Source organism: Oryctolagus cuniculus, chromosome 3, assembly GCF_051225735.1.
Source record: "Oryctolagus cuniculus isolate XC-2025 breed Fujian yellow rabbit chromosome 3, ASM5122573v1, whole genome shotgun sequence".
In the NCBI taxonomy this organism is placed as follows: domain Eukaryota; kingdom Metazoa; phylum Chordata; class Mammalia; order Lagomorpha; family Leporidae; genus Oryctolagus; species Oryctolagus cuniculus.
Window position 1 is genome coordinate 52099274 of NC_142869.1, and position 13627 is coordinate 52112900.

Consider the following 13627-nt stretch of genomic DNA (forward strand, 5'->3'; position numbering starts at 1 on the left):
CTTCAGAGTTCTGAGTCAGAGACAAAACAAAGGGGCTTTAGCAGCATGCATGACATCTAGTTGACATTGCATTCATTCTTCCTCCAGGCTTAGTCACCCTCTATTGTTGAAAACTCACTGGCTCCATGATTCTGACAGAAACCACCACCAAATGATTTATGTTTCTCTGATTACTAATTTTTTGTTGAAATACAATCAACCCACACTACTGCACAATTATCTTTAATAGTGGTATGAATTTGGGGCTGCCGTTGTGGCACAGTGGTTTAAGTTACCACCCAAGATGCCAGCATCCCATATGCACACCAGCTGGAATTCCGGGTGCCCCATTTTCGATCCAACTCTCTGCTACTGTGCCTGGGAAAGCAATGGAAGACAACCCAAGTATTCACAGCCCTGGCACCCATGGGAAAGAAGTTCCTGGCTTTGGCCTGGCCCAGCCCTGCCCGGCCGTTGTTACATCTGGGGAGTGAACCAGCAGATGGAAGACCTCTCTGTCTCTCCCTCTCTCTGAGTCTGTCTTTTAAATAAATAAATAAATAAATCTTTTTAAAAAAATAGTACTATGAACTTGAAATCATAAAATTAGATCTACAGAATTCCTCTCCTCAAATTCTTCCCGTTCATACCAGTACATGTATATATTCCTAAATCAACTGCTGTACATCACAGTATATAATGTGAGAAAATCAGTGTGGTACATGATCCCAAGTATAACTGCACAAAAAAGAAAAGTGTCACAAAAATGATCAAGGGAACTAACTTTATTTTCCTTTATAAAAAACTTCAGTATTCTAACACATGTGTCAACAGCATGCATTAAGTATACAACTGAGCAAAAAGTACTGACATGTAAGTTAAGCAACTTAGTTTTCCCCTATATAATTTTAGGATTAAGAAGATCTATTTTCATGGCCAGGTCTGTGGCATAGTATGCTAGGCCTCTGCCTGCAGTACCAGCATACCATGAGGCCACCAGTTAGTGTCCTGGCCACTCCTCTTCAAATCCAGCTCTCTTCCAATCCAATCTCAGCTATGGCCTGAGAAAGCAATGGAGGATGGTCAAAGTGCTTGGGCCCCTGCACCCATGTGTGAGACCCAGAAGCAGCTCCTGGCTCCTGGCTTTGGATCCGCCCAGCTCTGGCAATTGCAGCAAATTGGGGAGTCAACCAGCCGATGGAAGACCTTTTTCTGTCTCTCCCTCTGTCTGTAGCTCTACCTCTCAAATAAATAAAATCTTAAAAAAAGAGTATCTATTTTCTTTCATATTTATATTTCATATTATAAATTTCAATCATATTTCATATGTAAAAATATAATTCTAAAAAGAGAAGATGTATCTCAATTCAAGTTACACAATATTTTAAACAAATGGGTGTTTTTTTCCTGAAAATATATAACTTTTTGACCTATGGTCAAGACAGAAACCAATTCTATATCCTTCTAAATTTTATCTTTTATAAATCACATCTAATATATGACAATGAAGTTCTTCAATTGTATTCATCATTGAGGGTAAATTCATTTTCATGAAAGAGCATATTTGTTAATAAAATGAAAATAGTATATAATTTACTTTAATACTTAATAACAGTACAAAAAATATATATTTAGTATGTACAAATGTTATCAATTTCTGACCACCTACAAAGTGCTAGCCACTGTATAACATGCATCAGTTATGTTTGTAACCCCTCAAGAACCTTGCACAGAGTTATTGGCTGTACCATGTTACAAGTTAAGAACAGGAAGCAGCATGTGATTAATTTGCCTGCCAAAGAGCACCCAGCTTGTAAATGGCAAACCCTATTTACAAAGAAGGTAAAGCTCAGGCTTTTTCCAGAATAACCTAATTTCTTATACTGATCATGCAGAACTATAATGAATATTGATGAATGTGGGCTTGTGGTTTCACATACTTTAAAATGTGATATATTAATTTAGCAGTACCTAGCATATAAAAGTACACTCATTGCACAAAATAGGGTCAAAAATATCTGCTGACAATAAATCTATCTATGCAGAATAAAAACTGCCATTATCTTCCCAAAATGAACCGAAGGTATCTCTGGTTGCTATGGAATTAGCTATATGCCCTCAAATTGAAATGTTGACGCCTTTACCCCCAAAGCAATGGAATTTGGAGATGAGGTCTTTGGGAGACAATGAGGTTCAGATGAGGTCCTAAGGGTGAGATTGGCATCCTTGTAAGAGACACCAGCAAGCTTTCTCTCGCTCTTTCACCTCCCTACATCCTGCCCTTGCCACATGAAGACACAGAGAAGGCAGCAAACCAAGAAGAGTCCTCACTAGAACCCAGCTATGCCAGCATGCTGATCTCAGACTTCCAGGCTCCAGAACCGTGAGAAAATAAGTTTCTGTTGTGAAACCACTCAGTCTATGGCATTTCATTACCGTATCCTGAGTTTACTAAGACATCAGGGTACCCAAGGAAGCAGCTCATTAGATGCCCACAAGCCAGCTGGTCAGCTGCGGTCACCATGCCAAGTCCACTGCACCATGTTCTTTTCTGCTCCACCTCCCACAACTCAGAAAACAATCTTGAGAATTCACGAAAAGACTAAGATCCAATCCAAGGATGCAATCCCTCCACGCTCCCAAATCTACCCATCATTAGGATACCTGTTCCCATTATTACCACTGTAAGTGTTCATAATTACCCGCATAGTTTAAGTGAAAATTTCAAATCAGGCTTACTGCCAAAACCCATGTGCAAAACTCATCCAGCATACTGGCCTCAGTTTCTGAACTCATCATACCCATTTATCTTCTCTCTTCTACAAAGGACCACTGATCTTAGCACAAGAACTATTACACATTTGACATCAAATATTCAGGTCACAGGCTCCTAATAAACATAGACCTTCCCCCCCTTCTTGATGCATAATTGTATCAGTCCGTCCCTTTCCACTGTCACATCCCTTATTTCCTAGTAATTCAGTAATTGATCGACTGATTTAGCCATCATCTAACGCACAACTTAAAACTTCCATACTATATTAACCTTTCACCATAGTCACTTAAGAAACTGCTCCTCTGTATCATTTAGAATTTTGATATGCTACCCTCCTTTAAATTTTTTTCCACAATGATAGATGTGACAAGTCAGTCCACATTCTCACATATTCATAGAACTAAGGAGTTACTATCTACATTTGAGCATATGCACCTTTCAATTTACCATAGTCTTAACCAGCCATCATGATTTAATTGTACATATACTTGCTGATCACTTGTCAAACGTGTTTTAATCATAATGAAGACTCTCCATATTAAGGAAACCCTCCCTGGGCTGGGATTTTGACACAGTAGTTAAGACATTACTTGAGACGCCCACATACCATATGGGAGTGCATGGGTTTCAGTCCCAGTTATACTTCTGATTCCAACTTTCTGCTAATGTACAACCTGGGAGGTAGGAGCTGATGCTTCAACTACCTGGGTCACTACCACCCATGTGTGAGATCTAGATTGAGCTTTGAGCTCCTGGCTTTACCCTAGCCCATCTCCACCTATGGCTGGCAATAGGGGAGTAAAGCAGGAGATCTCTCTCTTTCTCTTTCAAATAAAAATTAAAAATAAGAAACCCTCCCTGTATTTTAACTTAAGTCTTCTTTCTTCTTCCATACTATGTCTCCTTTTCCGCACAGATTTATGTTTTGAAACAGCTGTGCTTAACTACTGTTCCAAATACTCATGCTGCTCCACGCCTCACCATATATACAATTCCACCAAAATCGTTCTCACCAAGGTCACTGAAATCCTTCACAAGTACAACAAATTCTTTAATCTGGTTCTTAAAATCTCTCTATCCCAGTTAGCACTGTTGATCACCTGCTCTTTCTCAAAATGCTCTTTTAAATTCCACAGTGTCACAGTTTCTTGTTTTTTTCCTCCTCTCCACTAGTCTTTTCTTCTTAGTGTTGTCTGCAGGCTTTGCTTTTTCCTACCTTGGTAAAAATATCAGTATTCCTGTAAGCCTTGTCATGGACATTCTTCCTATTATATAAACCTCTACTTTGGATATCCCCTCTAAGCCAAAAGCTCATATTTGTAATGTGAAACCTAAAATTCTTTACATTTGGACACACACACACACACAGAACCCAGGTTAAATTTCTTAGCTTCAAACCAATACAAATACAATGCTACTGGGCATATACAACAGAACAATTCAGAGGCATACCAGAATGTGTCCAAACTTGGTGCTGGCATTATGATGCATCACATGAAATAGCATCTCCCTACGTCATAGGTATAGTTCTAGTTCTGGCTGCTGTACTTTGGATCCTGCCCCCTGTTGATGTACATGGAAAAACAATGGAAAATGGCCCAACTACTTGCACCCTTGACACCCACATGGAAGACCTGAATTGAGTTCTAGGTTCCTGGCATTGGCCTGGCCCAGTCCTGGATGTTGGGGCTATTTGGGGAGTGAACCAGAGGATGTAAGTTCTCTCTCTCTCTCTCTCTCTCTCTTCTCTCTCTCTTTCACTGTGCCTTTCAAATAAAAAAATAAATCTTTTAAAAAGTGTCCAAACTTGAAATCATATTTTTCTTCAGCAATTCTACTTCCATATTTATTCTTTTGATGACTGGTACTAATATCTCAGTTGCCAAAATTAGAAACTTTATAATCAACTTTTATAGCGTCCTATTGCCTACCTCCTACAATCATTGACAAGGCATCAAAATGTACAGATTTCTTTTATCCAGAAATCTCTGGAATAAACTAATTTCTCATTGCCATTGCTCTAAAGTTGGCTTCCAATCTTTTTTTTTCTTTTTTTTTTTTTACCTAGATATACTGGTGGAGCATCATCTTGGCTCTTTCTCAAAAGCAGTTAAGATCTTGTCACTAACCTCATGAAATCACTCGAGAATTTCAAATTGCTATTAGAATAAAACATAAGTTTTAGATTAGATACATCTACAAGACTGATTTCAGCTTCCCTGGCTTCATCTCTAGAAATCCCAGCCCTGTTTTCCATTCTACTCTACTCCTAGCTCTACTTTCAGTCTTCCAATTTTATTTTTAAAAAATTTATTTACTTGAGAATGAGAAAAAGAGATCTCATTTCTAAGTTCACTCCCCAAATGCCTAAAATGACCAGGAGGCCAATGAGCAGGAAACTCAATCCAGGTTTCACATGTGGGTAAGGAACCCAATTACTTGAGCCATCAATGGTACCTCTGAGGGTTTGCATTGGCAGGAAGGTAGAATCAAGAGCCAAACCCAGGAACTGAAGCTGGGCACTTTGATGTGAGATGCATATGTCCTAACTATCCTGTTAATAGCTAAGCCAAAAGCCCACCTCTCAATCTTCTAATTTCATGGCTGAACTATGCACCAATATGCGCTTCTCCTATAAGGCTGCCTACATATTTGACTCACTCTCTCCATTTTTTCATTGCTTTCCACCACAGACTTTTTCCTAACAATTAGACTGTATCAGATCTCTTCAAAAAAAAAAAAAATTCTTCTAGCTTTCAAGCTATAACTATCAGAAGAGATAAAATCTAACAATTTAACTTCTCAAAAAAAGATAATGAAATCAACTGCTAAAAATGAACAACGCTGAATATAGCGTTTTAAAGAATGTGCTTCAGGAAAAAAAAAAAAAAAAAGAACAATATTTAGACTAACCTCAAGGCTAAAATGGTCTTTGAGGTTATCCAGTCCAACCTCTCAGTGAAGAAAAATGCTGTCTACCAGTTAAGTGAAAAGTAGATTTCAGATAATTAAAAACTATTAAATTACTGGCTTTACATCTCAGATTTCATTCTTCCAAACTTTATTATTTAACAAAAATCAAGGGTTTCAGAAAAAAAAAAATCAGACTATCTCATTTAACATTTTAACTCTCCTGACAAACCAAATCAAGCAAGAGTCAGAGTAATACACAAAGGGCTCTTTTTTTATGCTTTATCAAACAAAATAAAGTGAAATGCACAAATGTCTTTTCAAATGGGAGTCCTGAATCACTGTGTGTATCTGAGAACGACTTATCCTTTCATCAGAGGAGCAAAAAGAAAGCACCAGCCGGGAGTCTAAGAATTCAGGTTATTCAAAGCTGTCCCACTCTCACTTGCAAAGAAGGGCCAGAGCTGGCCTTAGCCTCCAGGGGACCTTTTGGCACTCCACTGCCCACTTCCTCAGCTAGAAGGATGGTTAAGATGCAGCACTCCCACCCTACAACCTGCCACTGTTTTATAGCTGTAGAAATCAAATTTCTATGTCAGTTATAAATTATCAAAGACATTCAGCCCAATGCCCAAGGCACAGGAAGCACTCTGTACAAGCTATCCTTATCATGACTCTCCTGTTCAAAAACTTATTTTCATATGAACTCACAAATATAAGAAAATAGGTCAAGGAAATAGTGCAGATGCCATGAAGATCCTGAGAGACGCAAATTAAGGGGAGTTGGGTTATTTTCACTTTATTGTAGCAAAAGTGGGAGACCAAAATTGAGTATTTGCATATTATCCTCTTCCTCACTTTGTATCTGCACTGATTCAGGTGATACTTTTTACTATAATTTCCAAAGAGGCTAAGCAGAGTCACTTTATAGTAATTTCCATACCAAGTGGCACTTATTCATATTCAAAACCCCATAAGAATGTGGCTCCCTTTTGAACCAAGAAAAGGTCACCAGAGGGCAGCTCCATTTTGTTAGGGCAAAGAGAGGCCCCAGGACAATCCCTGAACAACAGCTTCTAAAAGAAGAATAATCCTCTGAGAATTGCAGCACTTTGTATTCTCTGGTCTCTCTTGCCTGGCTTTCCCAGTGTGCTCACTTCCTTAGCTGCTATGAATGAAGGTCATGATCTCATAGAGGAAGTATCTCAAGCATGTTTATTGCATTCTTATGCAAAAATCTAAGAAGCACATCTCAATCACAGTAATGTAGGAGGTCTTCCTACTTCAGATGTCTCCATCAGTAACTGTTCTGATGTCTCTTTCAAATTTTCTTTGGGCACTCAAGTTATTGGGGATGTCCCTCTCCAACCCAATCTCCATGTTTTCAACACCAATGTTAGTACCGGTTTAACCTTGTTTTTGTTTTTTTGTTGTTGTTGTTTTTTTTTTTTTTTTATTTCCTTGACCAGTGATTCAGTTGCTACAGTTTCACAGCAGGCTTTCAACATTAGTAACACTCTCACCTACATTTCACCAACTGCTCTTATTTATTTGCATTATCCACACAACTTCCCAGTTTTCTATTTCTCACACCCCCTAGTTCCTAACAAACCTGCAGAGTGTGACACTTGTTTATTCTGAGCCCCTTAGAGGATGCCCTGTTTTACTTTCTTTCACTTCCTGCTTAAACCGCTTGGTTAACAATCTCCCCCTAGGAGAGAGCACTGATACCCTAGGATACTTATTACTCCTGCCTTTGCCAGTTCCTAGCTTTGAGTAATTCTTACTACCTTCACAGAAAGAGGCAAAGAGTCAAAGTATCTCTATACTTTGATATATCACATTACAAAAACCAATATGCATAATGCTAAGTCATCCAAAAAGCTACATCAAGAGTATGGTGGCAGAAAATAATTAAATTGCTAATAGTTTCTGTGAAATAAGATTTTATAAAATGAATGTTATAGAAAAAAGTATTCATGACACTTGTTAAATAGTCAGGCAGACTATTCAAGACCATCACAACAGGTGTTGAAGTAGGCAGGCATACAGGCTAAAATTGATTAGATTTGTGAACTGGAAGACCACACCTTCACCATGCCCCTGTGTGACCTCATCCCCTACCTGGCCACACCTGGGTGCCCACCAGCCAATCAGGTTAATTAACCACTCCCCTTTGGAAGTGGGTTAAAAGCTGGGACACAGTGTAGCCCGGCTCTCTCTTCTTCCCTGGCCTCTTGTCAGGAGGGGGCTTGCCTCCAGGGCCCGTGGCCTTTGGGCCATGTGCTCTAGGCTTCCTGGCCAGATACAGGCCTAGATGCTCTTCCACGTGGCTGGTTCCTGGTGTTCTGTATGAACCCTGATTTACCTCTCTCTCTTAATAAAGCTCTCACTCTCCTATGCATCTTTCTCACTAAATAAAAGCTGAAAATGTACCATTCTGCCTCCTTTATCTGTGCCGGTATTTAGAATTCTTCTCTAAATATTAGGCAAGAACCCTCTCGGGCTTATTAATATTGGGGATTTAGTAATAATCTCATGGTGAAATCGTATGACACCCTAAATTCCTGTAGCACATGTGGCACCCCAGATAGCACTGCTGGGGAACTCTAAAGGGCCACATTTCAGTGCAGATTTTAGGGGGTCTTTTTCCGATTTCAGTGTAAGGATCACTGTACTTCCATGGGGGTTTTACAGTGGGGGAGTGAGATTAGGCTGCACTCCAAATTCTGCAAGGAAAATTGGGAATTTATAGATAACAAGCAGGATGGGGACAGGAGGAGCGGACAATGGAAGAACAGTTACAAAGAGGAAAACTCACAGGTAAAGGATTCTGGCTAAACTGACCTACTAGTTTTCTGTCTGAATGCAGGCCACAGTGATCAGACATCATCTTGGGGACAGCAGAGGCTGACGGCTATGATGAATTACTCCATCCTGCAACCTGCCCTGGCTTCACTGTTTCCTGGCTGTGGAAACTTAAAAAAAAAAAAAAAAAAAAGATCACTATGAAGAATGAAAAACATTTAGCACAACGCTTAAGCACAGTAAACACTTGATCATTGTTGTCCTTAACCCAATTAGATGTAGACAGTGATCAGATATCAAAGACAGTTAAACTGACCTAGCAGAATTCCTGCCAAATTTGGACAATGTAGAGACAAACACAGAGCCCAACAGCCAAGATGTTGTTGAGAAAAGGATTCAGAAGTTCTTGACTAGAACCTGGACAAAGAGAGAATCTGCATTATTAGCTCTTACTGAGAAGTTTGCTACATTATTTTGCTGACACCATCAACAATTCATAATTTTCTTGAATGTTACAGCCATCATCATTGTGTTTTATATTTAAATAGTTATGTTAGCCTTCACTTCAAACTACAAGTTTTGAATTACTAAAATCAGGCACTGAGATTCCTTTATTTCTTCATATACATTTAATGTTTCCAGTACACTAAAGATACTATATAACCTGCGAACAATGGCATAATTACATAGTGAATAAATTAGGTTATAAATATATATTTCAAATTGTTTTAGTTATTGTCTATTGTCTGAGTCTGTTACATTTTTCCCGGTTTGGCTTGCCTCCACCTCCTCCCTAATTCGTCTTACAGATGACTCACCTATTTACTGTCTTAAAAATGCAATAGTATTTGGTGACCTTTAATAAAATATTTTAAAGCATAACATAACTAACCTTAATAAAGTTTAAAAACCCAAAAAAGTCTATAATCTTTTTAATAATCTAAATCTATAACTTTTAAAATGCTTATTCCAAAATTAAGATGCCACCTAATAACTGTTTAATTAGATTAATTTCTATTTTAAGTAATTACAAATTCTATTCAGCTGGTTTGAAAAAGAAATGCATTACCTTGCATAACAGTAAAAGCAGAAATTTGGTATACTAATTCAGGAACCCAACAGTCCTGTCTAGTTCTCACGTATTTATATTTTTCTGCCACTTTTTTTAAAGTTTATTTTTATTTGAAAAGGAAAGCAACAGAGAGAGACAAGAAAAGAGACAGGAGAAGAGAAATATCATCCATCCCCTGGTTCACTACTCAAATGCTTACATAAGCCAGGGCTGGGGCAGGCAGAGGCAAGGAGCCAGGAACTCCATCCAGGTTTCCCACATGGCTGGCAACCTCCTAAGTTCTGGAGCCATAATCTGTTGTTTCTCAGGGTGCTGTATCAGAAATGGGAGTCAGCACTCCACTAGCAAGAAGCTGGATCAGAAGTGGAGTCAGAGCTCCGCTCCAGGAACTCCAGTGTGGAACGTGGGCCTCCCAAGTGGTGGCTTAGCATGCTGCACTGCAACACTAGCACCTCTTTCACCTTCAGTGCCTTTGTGCTGTCCGCACTTGAATGTCTTTGGAACAATGGATGAAGCATCTATTCCACATAGGACCCATATTAAGAGCCAACGTGCACTTTCTTATCCAATTTACTTTTGGTAAGAAAGCATTTCTACTACACTTCTACCAAGTCTTGTCATTTCAAATAAAATAACTGCCTTATTACTGAGACAAAGGACAAGTGTCCCTTCAGTAGCTAACAGCCAAGGGTTATAGAAAACATGATTATTAGCTTAACCTAACCTAAATTTCACTTGATAGAGAAGTGAAATGGCCTTTACTTGACTTATGTGGGTTAGAGGGGTCATATGTACAATACCAGAGCAAAGACAAATAAAAAGTGTTTTGGGTGGATATTCAAAATTGTCTATAACCAAAAAAAAGGAGATGTTAAGACTCTTAGAGGTGGAAATATGCTTCTTGATAATGGAAATACCAGAAATGGAATGGAGAGTTCCTGTCAAGTAGAGAATCTTACTTAGTTGAATCCATTGTCATTCACTGTCATTCAAATGAAAACCTGAAGACCTACTAAGCAAGGGAAGCAAAGAACTGCCAGTGGTATAGGATGCTTACCATTATAGAAAATACAAAGCGCAATACAATACAAGAACCTGTTAGACAGTTATCCCTCACTGTGCTCTTAAAGATACTGTCAACTTTTAAGGACAAAACTTTTATGTTGGACTGTACTGGTCAAGGAAAAATTTCCCTCTGACCCTGCGAAGGTTCTTTGGAACTAGCTGACAATAAACAGTTTGAGTAGTAGAAAACATACGCAAGTTTATTAACACACAGGAAAGAAAAAATCACAGCATAACAGTCGTTCACAAAGTCGTTCACAAAGGGCCAATGGCTGATGCTTAAGTAACTTTCCAACTAAGAGAGGAATGGACAGTTGAATGAGGAGGGGCTTCGGGTATCCTGGACGATGATGCTGACAAGCTATGGAACCACTGAGGAAAAGAATGTACAAGAACAAAAATTATCTTATTCTGTAGATAAAATCTTTTAGGTTATCTCTGAGAGTTGCCCTCACAAGAACAGATGAAAAGTCTGCCCAGGCAGGGTGTCCCTTCAGTCTCTTTCTGGTGGTTAATCTTGCCTAATTAATGAGACTTCATAAAAATTTCATTCCTTCTAGGACGGAAGCTTTAGAGGAAGCCTTTCCCTGCACTTTAGGAGAGAAAGAAGACTAAGAGACAGAGTGGTATAGGGAAGTTCAGAGAAACCTTAAGGCTACTCATTTAGTTCCAAGTTGCCAAACTTTAGACTTTAGGGTATTATTTTCTAAGCCTCAACTGGCTCATCTATTAGAATTTTAAGTTAGTCCAGATGTACTAACTGATGTATTAGTAAAGTGTTATATGCTAATTATTTCAAGTTAAAATGTTTAAAGAGCCTGCTGTTGTCATAGGTTTCAAAAATAAAGTTGAACTACTGGTATCAAATATATTAAATATCAATAAAACAATAAACTGATTTTAAAATAGATGTATCTCACAGAACTATCAAGCCAAGCAAATAGAATAAGAGAATATAGGGCAATAAATTACATTATGCATATTTTTAATTATAGGTCCCTGTCAGAAATATGCTATAGTTGTACATATTCTATATCCTCATTTTCCAAGAATTCTTAGCACACACTTAAGTTTTGCATTAAAAATGGGCAGTGAATAATCCATACCATATAATCAAACAGATAGCCTTAAATAACTCAATGATGCACAGAAGACACAAGTCAAGTTTCCACATGGACAGAAATTATTTTTCCAATAATATTCATGGAGATTGTTAATACTGGCAGAGATATTTATTTCCAAGTGAGAGATACAAAGATTTAGCATGTCTATTCTTTAAACACAAGAAGTAATCTAGACCATAAGACAATATGCCCAGCCAAATTGTAACCCCTCCAAATAACAGTCAATACTATGAAAATGATAATCTATTTCTTAAATATGTATGTCCTGAAATTAAATGTAAATTTGAAACACAGAGCACAACCCACTCCTTGTGACTTCAATTACATACTGATTACATTTGGATAAAGAGGGAAAAAAAAGAAAAATAGATAATTTTGTTGATGATTAATGCCATTAAAAGTCCTAAACTCCTATATGTAATTACTGATGATTATAGTCAGGAATATGTTGACAGAAAGGAGAAACAGCTCTAGGATTTCAAAATCCTTAAGTTGCTTTGCTAAACCATTTGCAGTTTCATGCCTTCTTGTCTTTCCTACCTGTGCTGTCTGGAACTGCTTCTTTACCTACCTTAGTCATCCTCATTCCTTCTGACCTGGACTAGGACTCACCTCCATGCATTCTTTCAAATAACACTTCATTTTGCACTAGTAAATATTTCTTTTCCCTACCTCACCCTCTCAACATTGTCGCCATTGTACCTCAGAATTATGCCTAAATACCAATTCTATTTAACTTAATTTTAGATAGGTCTCTGTCATCTACTACTGGTAAGTGACTTATCCACCAAAAGAACAAGCGATATTCAATTAATATTTATTAACTTAAACTGGATCATATCAGAATTTCTTTATTTAAATACTCACAGTGTAAACATGATTACATTTTCTAAAATGGGAAGAGGGAGGAATAAAAGATTGCTAATTTATATGACAACTTAAGAAACAGAATTGAATAAAGATGTATCACTTAATAGGAAGTCTTAAGTAAAGATTTCTTTAAAATTTATTTTTTTATTTGAAAATCAGAGTTACATGGAGAGAAGAGAGAGAGAGATATCTTCCATCCACAGGTTCACTCCCCAGATGGCCACAATGGCTGGAGCCGGGCCAGGCTGAAGCCAGGAAATCAGGAGCTTCTTCCAAGTCTCCCACATGGGCACAGGGGCCCAGGCACTTGGCTTTCCTCTGCTGCTTTCCTAGGCACATTAGCCAGAAGCTGGATCAGAAGTGGAGTAGCCAGGACTCAAACCAATGCCCATATGGGATGTAGGCGTCACAGGCGGCAGCTAAACTGGCTATGCCACAATGCTGGCCCCAAGTAAGTTTTATTAAACCAAGTCTAAATATTGTTCTTAAAAGCATCTCCACACTAACTCTAGGAAATTTCATTTTTCCAAATCAATCATATTTCCTAGTTCACTTAATTTATGCAATTAAGATCATGATAATTCAGATGTTGTAAATCTAGTAGTATTTCTTCATTTAGAAGGATTGTGGAGAATAATAGCAGTGTTATAGTTCTTACTGGCTGGCTATTAAGAATTTTAAAAGGTTTTTTTTCACTCTATATCTAGAGTCATGATAATTAAGATAGAAATAAATAATTCATAAAATTTTAAAACAATAGCTATTCTTATCATAAAGCAATATTACTCTATTAATCTGAACTGTCATTGACTTTTGCCATTGCAGATGATGTTTATATATGTTTATATAAATTCAAATAAAATCCACTTAATCAAACACGACTCCTTATCACGTCCCATAAACTGCATTTTGAGACTATTCAGCATAAACAATATCCTTTTACTAATTATACTCAACTATTTCATATATCATAGGGGTAAGTTGCTTGGAAATTAATTCAGCCATACAGTTAGTTGTTCTTTG

General features: G+C 37.8%; 1 protein-coding gene across 6 annotated transcripts in view; it reads right to left on the reverse strand.

Moving 5' to 3' along the window:
- The window catches only part of GULP1 (GULP PTB domain containing engulfment adaptor 1), a 316944-nt gene that overhangs the window by 295375 nt on the left and 7942 nt on the right, over nt 1-13627 (reverse strand). The window contains exon 1 of one of the 6 annotated variants that reach the window (XM_089329026.1): nt 8513-8535. The exons of the other annotated variants lie outside the window; for them this stretch is intronic. The gene's annotated coding sequence lies outside the window, so the exon portion shown is untranslated. Of the gene's footprint in view, nt 1-8512; nt 8536-13627 lie in introns of those variants that run through there. 6 annotated transcript variants of the gene reach the window in all.